Here is a 22,546-nt window from a genome sequence, read left to right on the forward strand (position 1 = left end):
AGCAAATATCCATTAGCTGTTGATTGTTGATTGAGGTAAAGTTGCTGGTGTTTCTTGGTTATTGTTGCTGTAAGTCCTACTCTTAATGTTATTTTGATATAATGTTGTCTATTGCTTTGATGCACCCTATTCTGTTGTGTCTTCAGATAGTGATTATACAGCAAATAGGAGGCAGACAGGAAAATCTTTTCCTTCCTGACCATTAGATGGAGCTGAAAATCTTGTAAATGGAAAAGTTGATTTAATTTCTTCCCATCAAGTTATCCCCGCTTCTATTTGGTTTTGATGTGCTTTCAGTTTTCCCTGATAGAGTGTGGCCTTTTTATATGAGCTGGTCTCAGGAAACTTCAGACATTGAAATCAGTTTCTGTGTTACCTAAAAAGCTGAAAATGTTTTCAAAAGTTCAGCAATAAAATCATGAGGGTGAAGGCTTCTCTAATTATGGATGTTGTCAAGCTGTATTTTCTACAGAATGTGAAATGCATATCACAGTGTTTTAATACTTCATTCTAATCCTTATTTAATCCTTACGACCATCATGTTTTCTAAAAGGAGCGTGACACAGGGGCAGAGAGGATTTAAGCGTGTTTGTACAGTATTGAAACCCCCTAAATCAACGTGTTTACCTATATTTTTTAAGTTAGATGAATGTTTAAGCACTTTACTGGATTGGATCTTATGTATCCTTCATATGTCTGGTTTGCTGCACTAAGTATCTGTTGACATAAACCTGCTTATCACATGGACCTTAATACCTATCTACCTACCTACCTTTCTGATGTAGATTTTTTAATTGTGAAAACAGGCTGAAATTGACGATCTGGGAGGTCTTGACACTTCAAATGAATTTAAATGTGTTGTGTCCCATTGATGTTGCATTGGCTTTGTGTAAGCAGAGTGTTATTGCACACAGATACAGTTATAACAGCAGACTGTAATTTGAAATACAAATGTCCTAGTTTTATTTGTAATTCACAGAATATACAACTGTACTGAAGCAGGGGAAGGTGGGGACGATTTGTGGTTTACAGGATTTATTCTTCCATGTGGTGGTGGGAGGAAGCACAACAGGTTCTATATATGTTAGCAATAGTGTGGGTTTTTTAGAAAAAGGGAAAATATTTTAAATTATAGCTACTCCTTCCAAAACTCTGTAAATATGTTTGTGGTTATTATACATAGACAAAGCTGCTTTGTAAGTTTCTATTTCGTTCATATTCCATGGAAGTAATTTGAAGAATTCTTGGCTGTTCCCTCACACCATCCTTCATACTATAGCCTTTTGTAAAGATTATGGAATATTTTTAGTGATATGTGCGGCATTCATAAGAAGGTATTTAAAATTGTGTTTAAGTGGCTAAACTTTCCTTTCTGCTGTGACACATACTTCTTTGCATATGTGACATACAAATGTAGAAGCCAGCATTATTTTAATATGTTTAATTCATGTATTTTATTTAAAATAGCCTGTAAACTGTAAGCCATAAAAGATTGTTGAATTGGCTAGATGACACCTGCAAGGCAGAAGCAAATCCTCCAGCTGGTTTTATTGAGGACAAAACTGTACTTTAGGAAAAAACAATATTTCTGTCAAATAACTCATTATTCTGTGGTATTTGAGGGACAGAAATTGTAAACCATCATTTGCTGTAGTAGTGCCTAATACTGTTTTCACTGAGGTGGTAATTACCACCTCAACTGGTTGTCACTGTTTTGGAGTCTGATTCAGAGAATATTTTCTCCTGAAGTGAAACTGTCCTGGTTAGTTGTCTCAGTCCATTGAAGGCTCTTACTCTCTAGAAAAGAACCTCTTCCTGCCCTTTGGCACAGTGAAATCTAGTCTGTTTGAGAAGTCTTGAAAAATCAAGAGGAATTTCATGTGGTTTAGGTTGCTTACCCTCTAAGAATGGAGCGTCACAGTAGCCATGTGACTAGAGTTGGCCGTCGCTTAGTATTTTAGGATTCCTAGAAGAGAACAAGTAAATAGGTACCCAGAGAAGGACAAAAGTTTTTTAGAATTTAATTAATCTTACTGCTCAGCATATCCATATCAATATTAATGTTACAGGAATTAATTAATTTCCCTTCAACAATTATTTTTGTGCTGAACTGGCCAGCACTTTTGTCATGCTAATATGGTTAGGGGTTTCATATATGTCTTATGCAACACAGTATGCTTACTTCTGATAACTTCTTCTTGAACCATGGTTTCACTCTTGTACAGATAGTTTTTATGCTGATGTATGTGGAATTGCACAACAGAACTGTTACTTTCATATGAAACTTTGATCAGACTCGTGATAGTGACAGGTTTTATGCTGTGTATCTTCTGTAGACTTTAACCAAAGGATAATGTACTATAATTACTGGTAATGCCAGCTGTGTAACAGGTAACACCAGGACAGATCTAGGAAATTTTCAATCAAAAATTCCCTTAGAATTACAATTAAAGAAAGATAGGAATATATATCTGGTTTTAGAAAAATGTGAAGGCTACCACTGCAACCATGTGGATTCTGCATTATTTACTCAGTCTGCAAAGGAATTTTTAAGCACTGCTGTCTGCAACAGCGTTCTTTCTAGAATTTTGAAGGCAAAATTGACTCTTCAGTTTTAGTTTGTTTCATTAGTCTTGGGTGGGATACCCAATGATTTCTGAATACAATAGCTTAAATAAACATAAACATGACAACCTCCTGAATATGAGCTGGCAGTGTGCCCAGGTGGCCAAGAAGGCCAATAACATCTTTGCTTGTATCACAAATAGTGTGGCCAGCAGGACTAAGGAAGTGATTGTCTGCCCCTGTACTCGGCACTGGTGAGGCTGCACCTCGAATCCTGTGTTCAGTTTTGGGCCCCTCACTACAAGAAGGACATGGAGGTGCTGGCGTGTCTCCAAAGAAAGGCAACGAAGCTGGTGAAGGGCCTGGAGCACAAGTCTTATGAGGAGCAGCTGAGGGAACTGGGGTGGTTTAGCCTGGAGAAGAGAAGGCTGAGGGGAGACCTTATCACTCTCTACAACTACCTGAAAGGAGGTTGCAGCAAGGTGGGTGTCAGTCTCTTCTCCCAAGTAGCAAGTGATAGGACGAGAGGAAACAGCCTCAAGTTGCACCAGGGGAGGTTTAGATTGGATATTAGGAAAAATTTCTTCACTGAAAGGGTTGTCAAGCATTGGAACAGGCTGCCCAGGGAAGTGGTTGAGTGACCATCCCTGGACATACTTAAAAGACGTGTAGATGTGGCACTTAGGGACATGGTCTAATGGTGGACTTGGCAGTGTTACGTTACTGGTTGGACTTGATGATCTTAAGGGTCTTTTCTGACCTAAATGATTCTATGATTCTATGAATTTTATTTTGCAAGGCAGGTTCAGGATCAGTCAGGTGCAAATCCAGAACACACTTATATCATGCCTTGATTAGGTAAGGATCAAAAGCAAGAGATTGAGTTTAAATCCAGTTCTTGAGCCAATGGACAGATGATGAATGCGTACAGGCCCCAGCTGATGCTTCTCACAACTCTTTCTCCCAACAGCTGTTCTCACAGTAGTCTCATCCAAGGTTGCACTGTTGCATCGATTAGACCAGATCTTGAACAAAGACAGATAAACCCCTAGTTCACTGGGGAATGAGGTTTCAGCAGAAAAACACAGAGAATGATGGTTACAGGGCTGGGGAGTGCAATTCAAACCTGTTATTGTACTCAGGTTCCTGATGTACATTTCCTATACATATACACCAGTCTTGCCACTAATCAACAAATAATTGCAGTGTAACTGAAATCATTGCCCCTGTTATGTAACTCTGAGTACAGTACTGACATTCTCCTTGTGTGTAATGCCTTTTTTATGTAGACCCAAATATTGTACTTCATTTGATGCATGAGTTATGCTGTTGACTCCCCAAAAGCTTTGCTGAACTGGATCCACAGGCTTTTTGGAACTTGTTTAATATGTTACTTTAAAATTTTAAAGGCAAGCATTATTGCTGAAGTTCCATGAGTGCTCTAAGATGAGTCAGTCCAGTACTGCCACGGAAAAAGGTGGAATTTTTATTCCCTGCAGCTTGCTTCTGTCCCAACTGCTTTGATCCTTAGTGTCAGCACAAGTCTTCATATAGGTCATGATGATTTTAACCTGACAGTAATGTTTAATTTAGAAACACGATAATTAATTCTGCAAATTAATTAACCAAGCAGCTGTTCAGATTGTTTTGCCAGTATAAAAGAGTTGGCTAGTGCAGGGGTAGAGACAGGAACAAAAAGTCAATGGCAGAAAAAAGGCAGGACCATCTCTTTTTAACGGACATGCCAACTCAGATAATTTTCATTTACTTTCGGAACTCCAGGGTGCACGCTTTTAAATGTACACATCAGGGCTGTGCTGTTACATAGAGATCTCAAAAGGCTGGAGAAATGGGCTGATAAGAACCTCATAAAGTTCAACAAAGGGAATTGCCAGGCGCTGTGTGCCTGGGAATAACCCTATGCACCATCACATGCTGGGGACTGACCAACTGAAGAGCAGCTTGGCAGAAAAAGTCCTGGGAGTCTAGGTGGACACCAAGCTGACCACTGAGCCAGCAGTGTGCCCTTGAAGCCAAGCAAGCAAATCATGGGGTATCATGGGGTACACTAGGCAAGTATTACCAGCAGGTTGAAGGAGATGATCTTTCTCCTCTACTCAGTGCTGGTATTCTGTGTCCAAGTCTGGCTTGTACCAGGCTCCCTGGTACAAGAGAAACATGGACATCCTGGAGTGAGTGCAGTGAAAAGCCAAAAAGATGAGGAAGGGCTTGGAGCATCTGTCATACAAGAGCAGGCTGAGAGAGCTGGGACTATTTAGCCTTGAGAAGAGAAGGCTAAATATAAATATAAACACTTGATGAGGAGTGCGAGTAGATAATGTGAGACAATGAGCACAATCTGAAATACAGGAAATTTTACTTAAACGTAGTAAAAAACTTTTTTTTATTGTAATGGTGGTCAAAGACTGGACCAGGTTGCCCAGAAGAATTGTGGGCTGTCCACCCTTGGAAATATTCAGAACTCAGTTGGATACAGTCCTTGGCAACCTGTTGTAGCTGATCCTACTCTGAGCATGGGACTAGAGACCTCCCAAGGTGTCTTCCAGCCTCAGTGCTTCTGTGATTCTGTGAAGTGGAATGCATGGTGGATGGAAACGAGTCATTAGATACCCACAGTAATCAGTATTTTCAGAAAAATCATATTGCGTATTATATTTCTTACCATTATTTATGTATATCTTGCAGAATAGGCATGACTAGGATGTGCAGTACTCTTTTCAAGTGCAGATAATGTACCGTACAACTTACTAACGTAAGAGGAAACAAATGAGGTATTCACAGTGAGTTTTCATTTAGTAATCAACATACAAATATTACAAAGAAGGCTGGGCATATTTTCACTACCTTGTCTTCATTCATTTTTTCCCTCAAAAGACTTATTCTAATTGATATCTGCAGTGAAATTTTTATTAACAACAGTGGGAGGTCTAATGAACCAAAAAAGGTAATTGTAATTTCCATAGTTGCTGGAAAAGGAGAGAAAATATCAGTAAGTCCACATGATCAAAATATATTATTTTAATTGTTGTTACAAAATCATGTAGGATGATATGAAAATGGTATCTGGAAACTACCAGAAGAGTGGTTTGCTACTATCTAGATCTAAGATGTCAGTAAAGAGAAACGAGAAATGGGTTTTCCTAAATAAATAATTGAAATTATTCTCAAAACCATACAGCTGTGCAGAAGTAACTTTTACACAAAAGTTCAAAGAAATAATATACTTAATGTAAGAGGTTGTGAGTATGTAGAGCATATGTTTAAGCATATTGTATGAGGTACCTCATACATATCATTCTAAGAAGTAGGTGATATAATCTACTAAAAATTGATTACCATTCACGATACTGTACTTTTCTTCTTACACAAAAATAAACATTAGTTTTGTAAAAAATTCCAAGATTTTTGAGTAGTCATTTTATGAATGGTTCATGTCACTGTGGAGCATTAAATGTGATCTAGCCATGATACAGCTACAAAAGTTTCCACACTTCACTGATACTGATAAGCAATATGTGGATATACAAAGAATTTTAGTACAACATGGGTGGAGCTAAAACTTAGATGCTGTTATGAAACAATTAAAATAGATTCCCACACAATAATTCACATCAAAGAGCAAGAAAAGAAATTTACTCATTTTAAGTTATTTATGTGCTTTGGTTGAATCTTTGTGAGAAAAGTGCTGCGTTAAGAGCATTGGAAGAAAAAATGCTGAAAAGCTGCTAAAGCTATCGTTGCTAAGAAGGAAGAAGATTAGTAGGCTTATGAATTGTATTGTATATTGTTATTGTATATTGTATATTGTTATTCACTGTAACAGTCCACAGGTCTACTCATTTTTTATTCAAATATAGGCTGCACTAGAGTTTGCCAACAGACTCGAGCAACTTGAATAAGTTCATAAGGGTTTTCTTTTGAAAGAGGGATGTGAATGTGAGCATGAAAATTCTACATGTCATTCTACAAAAGCAAGTACAAGACTGTGAGGCTGTTTCACCTGGGGGAACAGAGCCTTTGCCTCAAAAGTATTAAATTATATGTACTTTGATGGTTTAAAATGGTGTCTCAGCTTACGAATACCAGCCAAAGCACAATGCTTTGTTTTTATGTTTTGATTCAGATTTAAATGAACCATTATCTGCCAATAACCTAAAATATAACCTTTTTTTGTCAGAATAACTGCCATAGAGGAGTGGCCTCCAAATCCTGAGAGATTCGTGCAATACCTATTGGAATCTCTGCCTGCTCCTTGAGGAATATGAGGCAGATCACTTATAATCTCTGCCATAGAGGAGTGGCCTCCAAATCCTGAGAGATTCATGCAATATCTGTTGGAATCTCTGCCTGCCCCTTGAGGGATATTAGGCAGAGTATAATCCAAAGTTGAGTAAAGTTAAGGATTTTGCCAAGAACAAGTATTTAATGTACTTTTAAGACTGAGAATTAGGACTGTCAGAGGTGGTTGTTTAAGAGAAAACACTCTTCCACTCCTAATTAGGTACTTAAATCCTTTATCAATTAGTGGTGCAAAATCATTCTGAGTACAGTTATTACTTAGTGTTATTAGCATCATTTCCCTGAGGATGTTTGGTGCTCCAAATAGTGTATATTACATTTTGAGAAGACCCTTGTGGTTTTGGAAAGTGAATATTTTTTCTTTGGAATGACATTTACAGATGTCACTGTTAGTTGTCCTAAAATTTGGAAGTTCTTACGAAACAATAGCACAGAGCTGTTGTGTTTTGTTGTTTGTTTTTTTTTTTTGCTTTGGTTTTCGTAGTTGCAGCTGTTCTGAGAAAGATTACATGCCTGTAAAGGAAGCCATGATATTTGCTTTCTACCAGAAGCTCCATAATCTTCCAGATTTATCAGAGAGAGAGCTTTACAAGTAGGCCCCACTGAAGGGTTTCAGCAAAAAATGAAGTACTGACATTAATTATTTAGTGGAATGAATTACTGTATTTCTGCTACCTGACTAGTTCTGCCCTTCATATTTGTGTAAATGTAGTTACTGAACAGAGGGCTGATCAAGTAAAAAAGGATAAGGGAAAAGATACCCTAATTTGTGAATCTGTTTCCTTTCCTTATTTTTTAAATCAAGAGTGTTGATTTTGATACAAAAGACTAGGAAAGTACAAAAACCAAAAAAGGGAGACTGGGGGAAAGGTCAAAGATGAAGTATGAGGCAGCCCTGGTAAAAATATATATAGCAGTCTGGCAACATTTGTCTGACACGTCCTAAGGTATTGCAGAATAGGGGGGAAGCAGGGTCTGCTGACTTCACTCAGGAAGCTTGTTGTCTGCTGACTCACTGACTCACTGTTACTTCACATCCATAAAAAGCAGTTCCTCAGGAGAAGAGGACTTCAGAATTAGCTGAATATTTCTGAGGAAAGTCAAGGAAAAAACCTGAGTTTTTAAGTGTAAGCAGTAGTAAAGGAATGGGTTTTAAATTTACATTATATGCTATCTTTTTTTTTTTTTTTTTGATGGCAGTTTAGCTAGAACAGGAATATTGACTGAGCTAAAAGCATACCTGCAATAAAATCTGATTGTGACAAAAACAAGAAAAGCTGGGGAAGGCTGGGCTTTTATGATGGGTTGGGAAGAAAGACTAGTGATATTCTTGCAAGTAATGGTTAAAGGTAGGTTCCACCTCTTTAAGATACTAAGGGGAGGTGCCTCCCAGATAGTATTTTGCAGATGTTCAGAAAACAGGTCTTCAGAAAGTAAGCCCTCTGGGATCCTCCCCTTGCTGGGGTAGGAAAGACATGGATATTTGAATGGATCTGTGTGTACCTGTGGGCTCAGTGCCTGCTTGCTGGGATTTGGTTGAAAAGTCACTAGCAGAGGATTCTGGGTGTTCATTCTTATGTGATATTATCAGCAATTTCATCAATTAAATAATTGTTGCTGGACACCTTAATTCTTGTTTGAAAGACCAGTCACAACCTTAACACTATTTACTTACCAAGCAGCTAAACTGGGGTGAATTTCTGAATCTATCGGCCTAACTTCTTTAAGGAAAAGAAGAGACATACTGTTACCTCTTTTTAGCTAGCATGTGGTAACTTAGAGCATTCCCTTCTGCTTCCCTTTGTATCATCCTTCTGCTTTTAAGCTTAAGTATAGAAACCTTAAGTATGTGGCAGAAGAAGGAAAGAGCCAAAGAAGGCTGGAAGGAGCAATAAGTTGGCAGAGCATGAGAAGGGTTCTCAGGTCCTGAGTGAGTTTTTTTCCCCTCTCAGCAGCTGTTGGTTACTGGTGCTATGAAATGTACTTGCTTTAAAGGCCCTGAGATCATCTTTCCTCCGGGAGGTTTGGCTGCCTGTGCTAAGGGCCAATTTAGTACAGTAGAAGACTGTCCCCTCCCTCCAGTGACCTTGAGATGCCTCCCAGAGACATCCTTCCAGACAGCACTGCAAGAAGTCCTCAGCTTCCTGTGGGAATGGATCTAAGGTGCTGCTCTAGTGCTTGGATCCCACCTCAGCTACAGCTGCCACTGCATTGCAGCCCTGCCTATGTCTGGCCATTGTCCCGCTAATCGGGGCCCAGACCCTGACCCACAGGATGATTCCCAGCCTGACCTTGGATGTTCCTCATCACTATGGGCCCACCTGGCAATCACTTGTTACCCTCACAGGGCCTGATCCTGACTCTGAATTGCTGACTTGCATTCCTGGCTTCACCTTGACCCTGTGTCATCACCTTGAACTTGCCAGATGTCCTGGGCTCTGGGCTGACGCTGGCTGCTGTTTCTGGTGGTGTGGTTTAACCCCACCAAGTAACTGAGCCACACACAGCTATTTGTTCACTCCCCTCCAGTGGCATGAGGAAGAGAATCAGAAGCGTAAAAGTGAGAAAACTTGTGGGTTGAAGTAAAGGCAGTTTAATGCAAAAGCTGCACATGAAAGCAAAGCAAAAATAAGGAATTAATTCATTACTTCTTATGGGCACGCAGCCATTTCCGGGAAAGCAGGGCTTCATCATATGTAACAGTTACTTGGGAAGACAAACACCATAATTCTAAAAGTTCCCCCTTCCTCCTTCTTCCCCCAGCTTTTATTGCTAAGCGTGACATCATATGGTATGGAATATCCCGTTGGTCAATCGGGGTCAGCTACCCCAGCTGTGTCCCCTCCCTTCTTGCCCACCTCCTCGCTGTTTAGGCAGTGTGAGAAACAGAAAAGGCCTTCATGCTGTATAAGCACTGCTGACTAATAACTAAAACCTTGGTGTGCTATCAATGCTGTTTTGGTCACAAATCCAAGACATCGCGCTGTAGAGCTACTATGAAGAAAATTAACTCTATCCCAGCCAAAGCCGGTACACCTGAGCAGGTCCTACTCATCTTGTTCAGAGGCTGTGAGACAGCTCTGGCTGGCTGGCAAGCTTTTGGGGTGTCCCTCAGCTCCCAGCTCCCCTCCTTTAGGGAGTAGTCAGCCTGTGCTGCATGGTGACAGCTAGCTCAGGCCTTCTTGAGACCTCAGCCCAGACAGCCAAACCTCTGGGAGAAGGGATGCACTCGCAGTACTTACATTTACTAAGGGATAATATCTTTACAGGATAAAGGATTAAACAGAGTTCTTGCTAATTTTGTATGTATTAGTATACATACAAGCGTAAAGGTTTGGCATTTATTTTGGTGTTGGAAGCACTTATACTGCTAGGTATCCTGGGAGAAAATTGCACCTGTGAACATGCCTAACAGAGTCAGAACAATGAACGGTGACTGTCCAGACCCAGGAAATTAGGAGCTTAGAAACCAGAATTAAGTCTGCTTTTAGAAAACTGCTGACCAAAGAGGGGAACTACAGCAGTCTGTAACATGGTGCATATGCCTTCCAGGAGTATATCTGAAGAAAAATCCCATTGCACCATCAGCTGGCGATGATGCACTCCCCAAAAGAGACTCATGGCCTTGAGTGTTGCATTACATATTTCCCTTCTGTAGTCAAGCTGCTCTGTTCCTTATGGGATCCATTGTATGACTGAAATATGAAGTTCCAAGAAATGAGCTTTGTTCTGGTTCTGTACATGTAATGCAAGTTGGTTTTACCTTTAACCTCTTATGAGGTTCACTGGCTTACTGTAGAGTTTTTCATAGGCTCAACATCTATTGTTTATTTGGTTACAGAGCAGAGCTTTAAAAACAGCATATCAGGATGTTATGCCAAGCCCTCATTCAAACTGTTTCAAAGTGAAATCCTAGGAAAGACTACTCGCATATGAAATTTTGCTTTAGTGAGAATGTAATTCTACCAAGTTTTGTTCTATGATGACCTTACTGCATGATTACAGTGTTGTACAGGGAAGACACAACTTCTTTTTGTTTCACCAATGCTGCTTGAACAGGTTGTTATCCTTTACTAAAGGTTACCAGAATTTCAGATCTAGCAATTGAGCTGCTTGTGTGAATTATTCATTCATTAACCTACGTGAGGCAATGTGAGATGAGTTAATAATGTTATTTAAGCTATCTGAAATAGCCAAGTTTATTTTGATGGACATGGGTTGGGGACTATTACACAAATGCCTCATTTGGCAGATCTGAGAGGGCATTCACATCTGACGTGGCATGGAACACGTTAGCTGGGAATGGGTTAGGGTCACAATTTCTTCTCTATTTCTTTGTATCATTTTGTCTTTGCATTTAATCTGTTTGCAGGGGCATCAGAGAAATATGAACTTGGTGGTTTCGTTGACTAAAATGCCTTTCAGCTGCTCTTCAGTGAACTTTGTACAGGTTTTAGAATACTGGGTCATAATATCCTGAAACAAATGTGGTTGCTCCCCTCCATAATAGATGGGGGATTAATATAGTTGATCCATTAATTATGTGTGAACTTGATACAAGCAGATACATTAAGATGGGTAATTACTGAACTATCAAAAAAAATTGTGAAGGTTCATGACCGGTGGAATCCTGCCCTGGTGGTACAGATTGCCTAGATGATGGAATAATAGCGAGACATGTGGGAAAGAAGACCAGTTTCTTTAAAACTTCAGAATACCCTTAACAAAATATAGCATAAGAGCTGAATCTCTTCCACCTTCAGAAATTCAATTAAGCATATGGAGGTACTATTTTTTATTCTGTTGTAAATGCATTTTCTTCTTCTGGGCTCCATTTCAATTGCTGTTACAGGCTTGGACTGTCATGGACTGGCTTATGCCTGTACTCCTGTTGCTTTAAGTGGAAACAGAAGTTGGCAAGGAACAACCTTCTGTGTCTGTCTGTTTTACTAGCTTTCCTTGAACTTCAGGGGATAAAACATTGAGAAACATCCTCCCACAGCCTAACACAAGTTGCTTGTTGTCTGCCTTGAACCTGTCTATGCAAGTTTAGATGATCTTGCCAGAAGTAAGTTAAGAAACACTCCCAGAAAGTCCTTTGCCAAAAAATCTAAAGAAAAAGTAACTTCATACAGTAAAAGGAGGGCAAGCAGCTTGGGAAAAAACCTCTTCCACTTGCAAAGGTGGATCTGGAAGAGAAGATGCTGGCTAAAGTCTCTTAGCCTTCTCTTAAAAAAAAAAAAGTATTCTTAAATTAGCCTACTGAATGTACAATTGGTGAAGGTACAGGTTTCACACAAGCTAACAGGTTAAGTACCAGGCTTCCCACACTCTCCCACAGATATGAAACCTACACACACTTTTCCTTCATTTAGGATTCATTTTGATTTAGTTAGTTCAGATGAAGAATACTTTCTTGCTCAGATTAAGAAAACTTCTCCCTCTCCTATAGCAAAGACAAAGCTATAAGAGTGCTAGATTAGATACAGGGGCCTCTAAACTAGTAGGAGCTTTTCCACTGATTTCAGTAGGCATTGATTCAACTTCTAAGCATGGAGTTATTCAGATGTTTGCTATGGATGAAATAAGGCCTCTTGCGAACTGTTAAGAAACAAAAATGTAAACTCAGGAATGACCAATAGGTCAAAAATCAATTTTATGTGCAAAGCTCTGTAACTCACCACCCACCAATATGGAATTCTTTACAACAGAATCAATATGGTTCTAATGCCTAGAATAGCAACATCTCAGAGCATATACAGGTACTGTTAAGTCTGCCTGAAGGCTATCCATGGATGTCTTTGCACATGGAAGCTTTGTGTGTGATAAAATGACCGTGGCAGCACCATTCCCAAGCATTTTGAAATACTTAAAAGTTGAACAGTACATCATCCAGAGATGAAACAGCTACTCTGAAGAAGCTCTTCTGCAATTCACTAGCCCTTCTCAATCCCACAAGAGCACAGCAGATGTTTGGATTATATTCTGTAGTCAAGACTTCAATCAAAGAGAAACGTAGAACTTGGGGACTATTAAATCCTGGATTAAAATATCGAAGAATTTAAAATCATTGCCAAAACAGCTGTTGTTTACTGTCCCTTAACAAACCAGATGACTTGAGGAAAACATTTTTTAACAAGCAGATTACAGGAAGTCCAGTATTCCTGTGACAGATATTTCAGGCAGCCCTAAGTTTGTACTCCAGCTGCACTGTTATATCCCTTGGCAGTCTGTGTGCTCTGTTCTTCATGCAAACCTATTACCTCTAATACACATAGCCAGGAAATCCCATGGGAGAAAAGGGAATCAACATGGATGAGCCTCACAGTGATTAAACAGATCAGCTTACAATAATTATGAGTCATTCTTGGATGAATCCTGTTTCTCCAATCAGGAGAACTCATTGATGAATTGCCTGTGGTTGGTAAGCTTAAGGTTCAGCCCTGTTGGCTGCCAGTTGTCCAGTTGTCCCCTTACTACTCCTCCTCTTTTCAGTCACTCCTGTTCCATCTGAGATGCTATCAAAGGCAAGAATCTGGTTTATAGTGTCTTTTCTTCTTTGGCTTATTGATGTTCCTGAGCCTCTGTTATGAATTTGTTGGACTACACAGGACTGTAGATCAAAACTTTCCCAGAGACTGAAGGTCACTGAGTGCATCTCATATTTATTTATTAATAACAAAGTGAACTCCACGTTTTTATTTTACAGTTGGGAAAATTGAAGCACTGAGAGCTAGAACTCAGCTTCTAAGGCAGCCTGATACTGAATGTCTCGCTTGGGCATGCCTTTCAGAGCCATTGAGTATCCAGGAACTCTAGTTGGAGCTGAGGAAAAGTTTACTCTTATGCAAAGTCTTGTTAGCTACCTGCCCAGACTTTCCAATTTGAAAAAGGGCAATACTACATTATAAAGCACAGTAGGATATTAATCTAAAACCAGTTACATTAGTGTTATTGGTTTATTAAGTTGGCTTTACTGCTGTTCTTGAGCACTGTGGGTGTGGGGCTCTGTTTCTGAATATGAGAAAAGCACTCAAAAGTAAAACAACCAGTTAAACCTCACAGTATCCCACAGCATTTTCCCTGTGGAAAAGATATGGAGAAATGAAGTAACTGGTTCCAAATTTTGTAAGTTATGGTATGTCAATACAGAGGGAGTCCCACAGCCTTATGTTCCAGTCTGACTGGGAGACAAACATCTGCAGTCTGGAAGCCATATAACACTGTTAATGAAATGGGATGCCTAAGCTCTGCCTCTCAATGCTCTGCCTCTCAATGGAGCTGAGGAGTTTGAAAGGAATGGCATGCTAACACAGTGATAAAAACTTCTGGATCACCAGTTTCGTGTTTACCCAATATTAAGCCTAGAGGAGGCCCTCTGCATTACCAGTGGATTTTGAACCTTGATTTGCTGATTCTTGCTCCCCTGCATCACTGACCAGAATACATCATCTTGTGTACACGTGGAATAATTCCGGCATCCTATGCCTGCTCCGCACAGTACACTTTGGCAAGCGCCTAATAGCCTGTTTTAATAGCAGTGTTTGATTTAGCACGTTGGTGAACTCTGTACTACAGTAAAAGATGAGTCATTTTTATAGATTGTGGCAAAGCAGCCAAGTGGAGTTTAACCAGGGTTTGTTAACATTTCCATGCGCTAGTGCACACCAGTAGCTCATATTCAAAGCCAGTATCTTGTCAAAAGGACACCGTCCAGTGCTCCCCAGGGACACTAACACGCTTCTAAGAGAAACTCATTTAGCCCTGTTTAAGGAAGAAGCCACAAAGGTGGGGAGCTTGTGGAAACCTCAGAGTAGCAAGGAAGGATGTATGTGAAGGAGCAAGAGCAAGGCTGCAGTGGAAGCTTCCTTCCCATACTGTCAAACCTAAGACTTGATTCTGTCTCCAAAGGCTTTTGCAGCAAGATCTTTTGCAGCTAAGTCAGCATAGAATTCCTGAAGTCAGTAATGCTAAAACTAGCATTAGCTAAAAGTAGCTGTCTGCCTGGCCTTGTTTCCTCTTTCTTTATCAAGTAAAAGGAAATGCAAGTAAAGAAAGCTTGAATGTTTTGTAGTGCCCACCTCTTAGATTTTCTATGTAATGTATAAGAATAAATACCCTTCAGGTAAGGAACCTCTCCGTGTTTAATAAAGGAAATTCTCAGATGCAGATGAAAAAGGAGTAGTTAGTTTCTAATAAGTAGCTGGTTCTTTTTAAAAGAAAAAAAAGGAATATTGTTTAGGTGGAGAATTACAGGAGGTATCTTCGCTTTTGTGGTGGGAAAGTCTTATACAAAAGCCTATGGAAGAAGGGGGAAAAGTACTGCTCTAAATGGAATGCACTGGTAAAAGGAGCTACCTTCATCTTTGAGGAAGAGTGGCTGGTTGGGTTTCTGTGGAACACCCTTCTCCTAGGATCTTGAGAGATTTTTTAAGCCTTTTCTTAAAATTACCATCTTCAGCCAGTTAATGTTTTATTTAGGATTTAATCCTTTATATATTAGAGACCTCTGGCAATTTTCTTCTGTCATAAGGAAAACAGGCTAGAATAGTATTCTTCATTATTGAGGGAAAACAAAAAGCTGTGAAAAGAAAATACTGTTCACATATGGTATCAGCCAACAATCCATCTTTCCATACAGGTCTTTTCTTTACAAGTGCATGGGGCTTGCAAGTGAATGTGACAGAAGTGGCTGAATCCCACCTGTGTCAGTATCAAGACGGGGTACCCGATCTTGCTTCATTGTTTGCTTTGGAATCCACAGTCAGGATTCAGCACAGCAATAATGGGACCTGGATCTGACTATAACAAAAGCTTTTCATCATAGCTTGAAAACCAGACTGTACAATGGTGATAAATAAGCAAAATCAAACTAAAAAGATAGGGTGTCCTATGCTACAGCCAGAGAGATTGATTTTACTTTTTTAGGATTGCCTGTGAGAAGCTTATTTATGCTGTATTCCCGTGTGCTGCGTGGTATAGATGTATTCTAGAAAGCCAAGTAAACATGCTACACTCATGTAGACTATACTTTCTGTGGTCAAGTTTAATATTTCTTTTTAAGAAAAGTGATCTGAAATGCTCTCTGAAAGAGAAAATTTCTAGTAGCATGTAATATAAACTCCTAAGGGCAGTAGAGAGGGCTAAATCTCTGAAGAGATTCTCCTTGAATGTGTTCAGTCTTTTGTTGAACTTGAGGAGGTTGCAGAAGAAGGCACAGAAGGCACAGAAACAAAGACCTTCCTATTATTTTTCAATTTCAAGATAGCTGACCCATTGGTATGATTTCAAACTATGTAAGTGTTCCCATTAGTGAAAGCTTGGGTACTACTTGTCAAGTCGACACTATTAAATGTTGTACTGCTCAGTGAAGCTGAGTGGAATTTGGTGGAATTCAGTTCTCCTTTCAGTATTGCCAGTGATCTGCTGTATGACTTCAAATAAGTTACTTCTGCTTTCCCTATCTCTCATAAATAATAACAGCAACCTCTTTCATTCCTGCATCCTGCTCAACTGTATGTGCGTCACATAGCTTTGTACCTTTTTAGGCACTGTGGTCCTAGGGAATAGTTAGGTACTTGCAATGCTAGTGAACAACGAGAAAGTTTTATTTTCTTTTAAGAAATGGAGTAGGTAAAGTAATGAGTAATCTCAGTCACACCTTGTCATGTTGCAAAGATCAGGAGTTATATGATTAATAGTAACAGGTCTTATGGAAAACCCCAGTAACTCATTGCACACTTACAAAGGGCATCTGAATGTTACTCTGTCTGTCTGAAGTATTATGTTACATTGACAGTCATCCTCTTGAAACAAGGAAATATACTCCGCTATAAATAACTTGAAATATGAAGGAAAGCATCAGATTTCAAAATGAACTTGGCTTACTGGAGATATTGAAGTTATGGTCTAAATAAAAAGATGGGATGAAATTTACTAAAGTTGAATGCAGGATGTTGTCTGATATTGAAATATCTACACAGGCACTGGACAATGAACAATTTGTCAGGCAGGTGTTCTTCAGGGAAGACTGAGAATTATAACAGATTGCAGGCTAGCTCTATGTGGTCAACATTACTTTAATACTAGCACAGAGGCCAATACTGTAGTGAGATCCTGGTAATATGGATTGACTAGGAGGGTTTCAGTCTGAGCATAGTGCTTCTACTTGAGAAAGAGCTGAGATAATTGATGAGAATGAGTACCAACAGGCTAACAAATGTTAGAATTTGTTATGAAAGAATGAAAGAAGAAGGGCTGGATGAACTCAGTTCTTCAACCTAAAGAAGAAAAGAGAAATACTTGGTCTCTGTCTTTGTAGAGAACAGAAGAGCCACCAATGCACTTGAAATGCATTGGGAAAGACTCAGTATAAACATTAGGGAAATCTTATAAATGGTAGGACACAGGTTGCCTGTGTGTCATGTGAAACTTTCATTGCAGAGGGTCATAAAAACAGGTTGAACATATTTCTGTCAGAAATGACAGATACTGTTGCTTTTCCTTTCAGACAGGGGAGTGAAATAATGATCTATTAATGTGTTTTCTAGCCCTTGCTTCCTGGGATAACTGTCATCCCATCAGCTGAGCTAGAGTCATTATCATCACCTAGAAAGTGTGTGGAGGAAAATACACAAATCTCTGCATCCACAGGACTTCTTAAGGGTGCAAATTGCAACTTTATGTCAGGGCCATGAGTGCACTTATAAGCCTTAATTGCCTTAACTCGTCTCACCGGGGACCATCACCCAGAGGCACCCTTTGCCCATGGCCCAGGAGTCCCATATAAGTCCTGGCCTGTGTTGTACGTGTACCTTTCTCCATTCCTGTCTTCTATTGCTTCTGAATTGTTTGGATTTCCTGACTTCACATAGAACCTGATGCAATACTTTGCCTTATCTGATGATTACTAGACTGATGATGGGACCTATTATCATCACCAACCTGAACCTGACCCTGCTTGGGTACCCTGTTCAGACAGACCAGGGACTGTACCCTGTCACTGAAAGTACTGCCTGTGCTGGGGTCACCCTTGATTCATGGCTTTTTTTCCCTTAAAGAGCTGTCTTACTCTTTTTGATCCCTGACACTTAAAGCCATAGCCTTCAGAGATATCCTAGTTCTCCACCAACGTAATTCCTACCAATACCAAAATGAAATTCGATAGACGATAACCACACTTAATAAACTATTGTTCTGATTTATTAAAATTTCATAGTGTTGCTTTTAGATAATACAGGCTTCACCAACATGAGGGGGTTTGTGCAACTTCTTGAGCAAACATGGTGGTTGTTGAATGTTACTTGTGTTCCACTACTGTACCAGTTTTTTGTCAGACCACCAGTTGACAAGTAAACCACCGTACAGAAACAGATTTTTCTTATCTGTCTGTTGTCTAGAATGTACTAATCTTTAATATGAGAAGACATATCTAGGACACCAATCACTGATGTTAAATTATTCTTCAACCCCTTTTCCTTCCCAAACTCACAGATGTCTACTGAAATGGCAGTGCACTCTTAAAAATAATGTCCATGTTAGAATGCCTTGAAAACAACCAATAGAGTATTCTCTGATTATGTTATAAATTCTGACTGATAAGATCACCTTACATATAGGCAATGATGGTATTCATGGGCATAGCGTACAGAATAAAATAAAGGCATTTTGGTGAAGTAGAAACGAGTGAAGGTATTGGAGTAGCTTAATAGACTGATAATGTTGTCACAGCACAATCCTTTCAATGTGTTGTACCCAGTGTTCCTATGGCATCAGTCAAACACAAATGGTAACTATTATTCTATGCAACTTAGTAAATATATTACAAATGTATTGTCTAGGAGGGAGCCTGTGATTTAGGTCTACTGTTATAAATAAAAAAAGCCTGACTAAATTCCCTGGAAATGAAATCGTATGAAACTCACCAGGCTAATACTGAAAGGACTGTCTTCAAGGCACTCTTTGTAAGCATCATGTTGAGAATTCTTGAATTGAGAATTCTCAACTGTTATCACTGATAATAACTATGAACTGCTACAGCACTGACTAACAGTGCTGGAACAGCATTACCTTCTTGAAGAGGAATAAGCCATAACTTTATAAAAATACACAGAAACATTTTTTGAATGCTGATTTATTAAGAAAAGTGCAAAGCAGTTTGAAAACTGACAGCTGGGATTTTTTCAGTAGTACAGACTTAGCAGTACTAAGATTAATTCCCTTGCTCTATGCCCTCTTCTAAGCACGTGTGCTCCATGTGAAGAAGGCATGTCCTTGTCAGAAGTGCTTAAGAACAAAATTCTCCGGCCTCTGGTTAGCAGAACAGTTTGCAGCTTTTAGGCAGCTATAAATGATGACTTCAGATATGTCCCCGCAGACGCCTCAGCTGGTGGCTTATGGTTACATGTCTCTGCTCTCAGTTGCGTAGCATATTATATTGCCATAGTTTGAATCCTTGTAATTTGCTGTCCTTTATCCCCTAGCAACAACAGATCTATTCCTTAGTTCTAGAACAGGGCCTAGATATATTTGTCCTGTGTTTGTGTTGTATCTACCATATCATAATGCAACACAATTAAACAATTACAGGATCATGTTAACATCAATACAAAACTTCCTGTATTGTTTAACTGATGGTACCTAGATAATTGCCAAATACCTAGGATATTAGTTTTTCTTTCTGCTGGTATGTCATTATGAAGTAATTTGTCTTTTAAATCAGACTGCCTTATTGATAACTTGTGTCATGGCCTCATCTAGTGTGTTTGACTATGTAAAGCCTGAAATCTACAGGGCTATATGTGAGCTGATGGGAGTTATAACATATATGTCACATGAGACATGAAGGCCTGCTGTGATCTTTCTGAAGGTGTTACATGTTACCATAACAACTAGCTTTCCAAGGATATTTGGCAGGGTTATAGACAACAGTAGCCGAATGAATAAAAATCTCCTGTACAGTGTGTAAATATGTGTAATTGTCCCTCTCAAGCCAGCATGAGTCAGTCCCTTTCCCTCTTCTTCTGTCTTAATTAAACTTCTCACATTTGTTGTGGGGGTGATTCATACTCACTACATGGGCAATAGTACCTGCCTGCCTGTAACTGATTGCACTTTTGCTTGCCTTCACCTTTTTCCAAGTGTTCAGAGGAGAACTACCTTTTACCCAATTCCTCTCTTTTGAATCATATGTCAGGTTAATTCAGTTTCAGCTGAAGAGGTAAGAGGTAAGGATCTTTGGACAGCTAACAAAAGATAAGACACATCAGAAGATAAGTACATTCCAGAGGAAATGGAGCATGTAATGGAGAAAACCTGCAGATCATGTTGCTCAGAAACAAAAGGTGAGGGTGCTTTACTTTTGGGCAGAGCAGAATAAGGATGCTATTCTTTGTAAAGACAATTATTGTGGACTCACAAAAGGAGGATCGATCGTGCCTCACAAATCTGATATTGTCTCCTGGAGAGGGAAACACCAACTGAGTCACAGCAGGGAAACTATTGATGTGATTAACCAAGACCAGGGGAAAGTTTTTCATACAGGAACATACAAAAGACTTAACCCCAAAACCAAGGAGTAAGGTAGATGGACAGCTTAAGTGGATAAGGAGTTAGTTGCAAGTCCAAAGACAGAATGGTCCAAGGCAGGATTACAAAGCCTAGAAATGGATTACTGTGGGATTAGAAAGAAAGAGGAAAAGTGAGAGAGCTGAGGGAAGATAGCCTTGACAGTTGTGTTATTTCGCAGATCACAGACTCAGGGTGTCCAACACAAGTATGTTAATTCCCAATTCAATAGAATCATTTGCATCTCACATGACAAACCAACTCTTATAAACATGGAAAAGAAAAACATGCTTTGAATATTAGAAATCTTTAAGCACAGAGGAACCGTTATAATCAATTGACTTGATTATTTATGTTATGGACCCTGAACCATCTATCTTTCACAGCTCTGAACACCTCCTTTTTTGTTGTGTCCCTATGGCACACCTGACCGCTGAGAACTACTGCAGTGCTGGTGCTACTGGTAAGAACTTGAGGCACAGAAGGTATGTTGAGTTCTCTTGTGCTTCTAGCTCACTCCAGACAGCCTCAAACTGTGGCTGGAGGGAGTCCTTTAAAGCCTGCCAGCTCCTAAGACTGTGACTGGACAAGCTTTCTTGACAACTCCAAAGGGCCACCCTTCTGTGCTCTCTGTTTTGCAGGGCAAGAGTATGGGTAGTTTCTCCTAACGTAGTTCAGAGTATATCACCACTGCACTGCTTCGAACAGTCATCCTAAAGACTAAGTAAAGACTTTGGTTAGCTATCTTCATATAGAAGCATGCCTACTTTTAAATAAAAGTAGCTTTAATCTGTTGGGAGAGCTCTCACTCCCCCATTTTTGGCTCCCCAGGATATCCCTCCATCTGAGGGATGTGAGGCCAAGTGAAGATCCGTGTATCAGATCTTGCCAATACACTAGTGCTCCAGCTGTCAGTCAGCTCTGGCTTGGCATATTAGACTGTGCCTGTTCTTAAAGGAATAGTATCAGCCCACTCAGGTCCCCACAGATGTTATCATTGCTCTCCCTTTTGGCCTTTCTGTCACCTTGTTAGTGAACAGCTGATACCCTGGCCTCATGAGGTTCATAGCTGGCGTGAAAGTACCTGCAACCCGCTGGAACTGTCTGGCACTGACAGGGCTTACCGGCCCTGCCCAGCCTCCCCCAGGGCCTCCCCCGCCCCGCCATGTCAGCCCCCGGGGCCGTCAGCCCCTGCCCCAGCCACGCCGCGGTAGGGCCGGTCTCCAGCTCCCCTCAGCCCTGCCTGGCCCCTGGGCTGATTCCCAGCCTGGCCCTGCGCATCCCGGTCCCCACCAGGTTCCCGACCCCGGGGCTGGGGCTGCCCCCAGCTGCCCGCACCCCACCCCGGCTGTCCTGCTCCTGGCTGGGGTGGTGGGGCCCGGGCCCAGCCCTGCTGCCCCACGGGGAGTCCCCATGGCTCCCAGCTGCCGGGAAGCCACCAGCACACACCGGGCCCTGGGACTGCAGCAAGAGGAGCGCAGCCTCTCCTCTTTGCTGTACTAAGGTCGTAAGAAAAGCTGGAGGACCAGCGGTTGCTGGTCTGTTGCTGCTGGCTCTGGCAGAGATACGTCACAAAGCTTGTGAGGCTGAAACCTGACTATTCCCTGTCATGGAGGATATTATAACGAGTTTAAAAGAGATGCACCAGAGGATAGGTATGTTTATTGTCTGATCCATAATTTCATACCTTTTAAATTTTTTTCTGCAGTTAAGGGTAGGTAGGTTGGCTTCTGTTCTAAAATGTTAATTAAATGGACTTGGATGGACGAATGTGCTAATGTGTTACTCAGTTTGAAAGAATGAAGCTTCTTTCATTAGATGCATTACATGACTTTAAACATCTGCCTTTGGCCCATGGAAGAGAAGGGTAGAGTATACTATTATTGCCTTCCTCTTTTAGCAATGGCTGGTGTAGCATTCTTTTGTGTTATCTGTTACTACTGCTTGATGCTATCCTGCCTTCCTCTTCTTCAGTCTTGACTGGGATCACACCTATCTCTGTTTTAAGATGTTTGCGGAATTTGGTCTGCCCAAGACGTAACATACCTCCCCTCCTTCTCCCCACCTTGTTACCAAGCCAAGGTTCTCAGGAGGC

This window comes from Calonectris borealis, chromosome Z (assembly GCF_964195595.1).
Source record: "Calonectris borealis chromosome Z, bCalBor7.hap1.2, whole genome shotgun sequence".
Classification (NCBI taxonomy): Eukaryota; Metazoa; Chordata; class Aves; order Procellariiformes; family Procellariidae; genus Calonectris; species Calonectris borealis.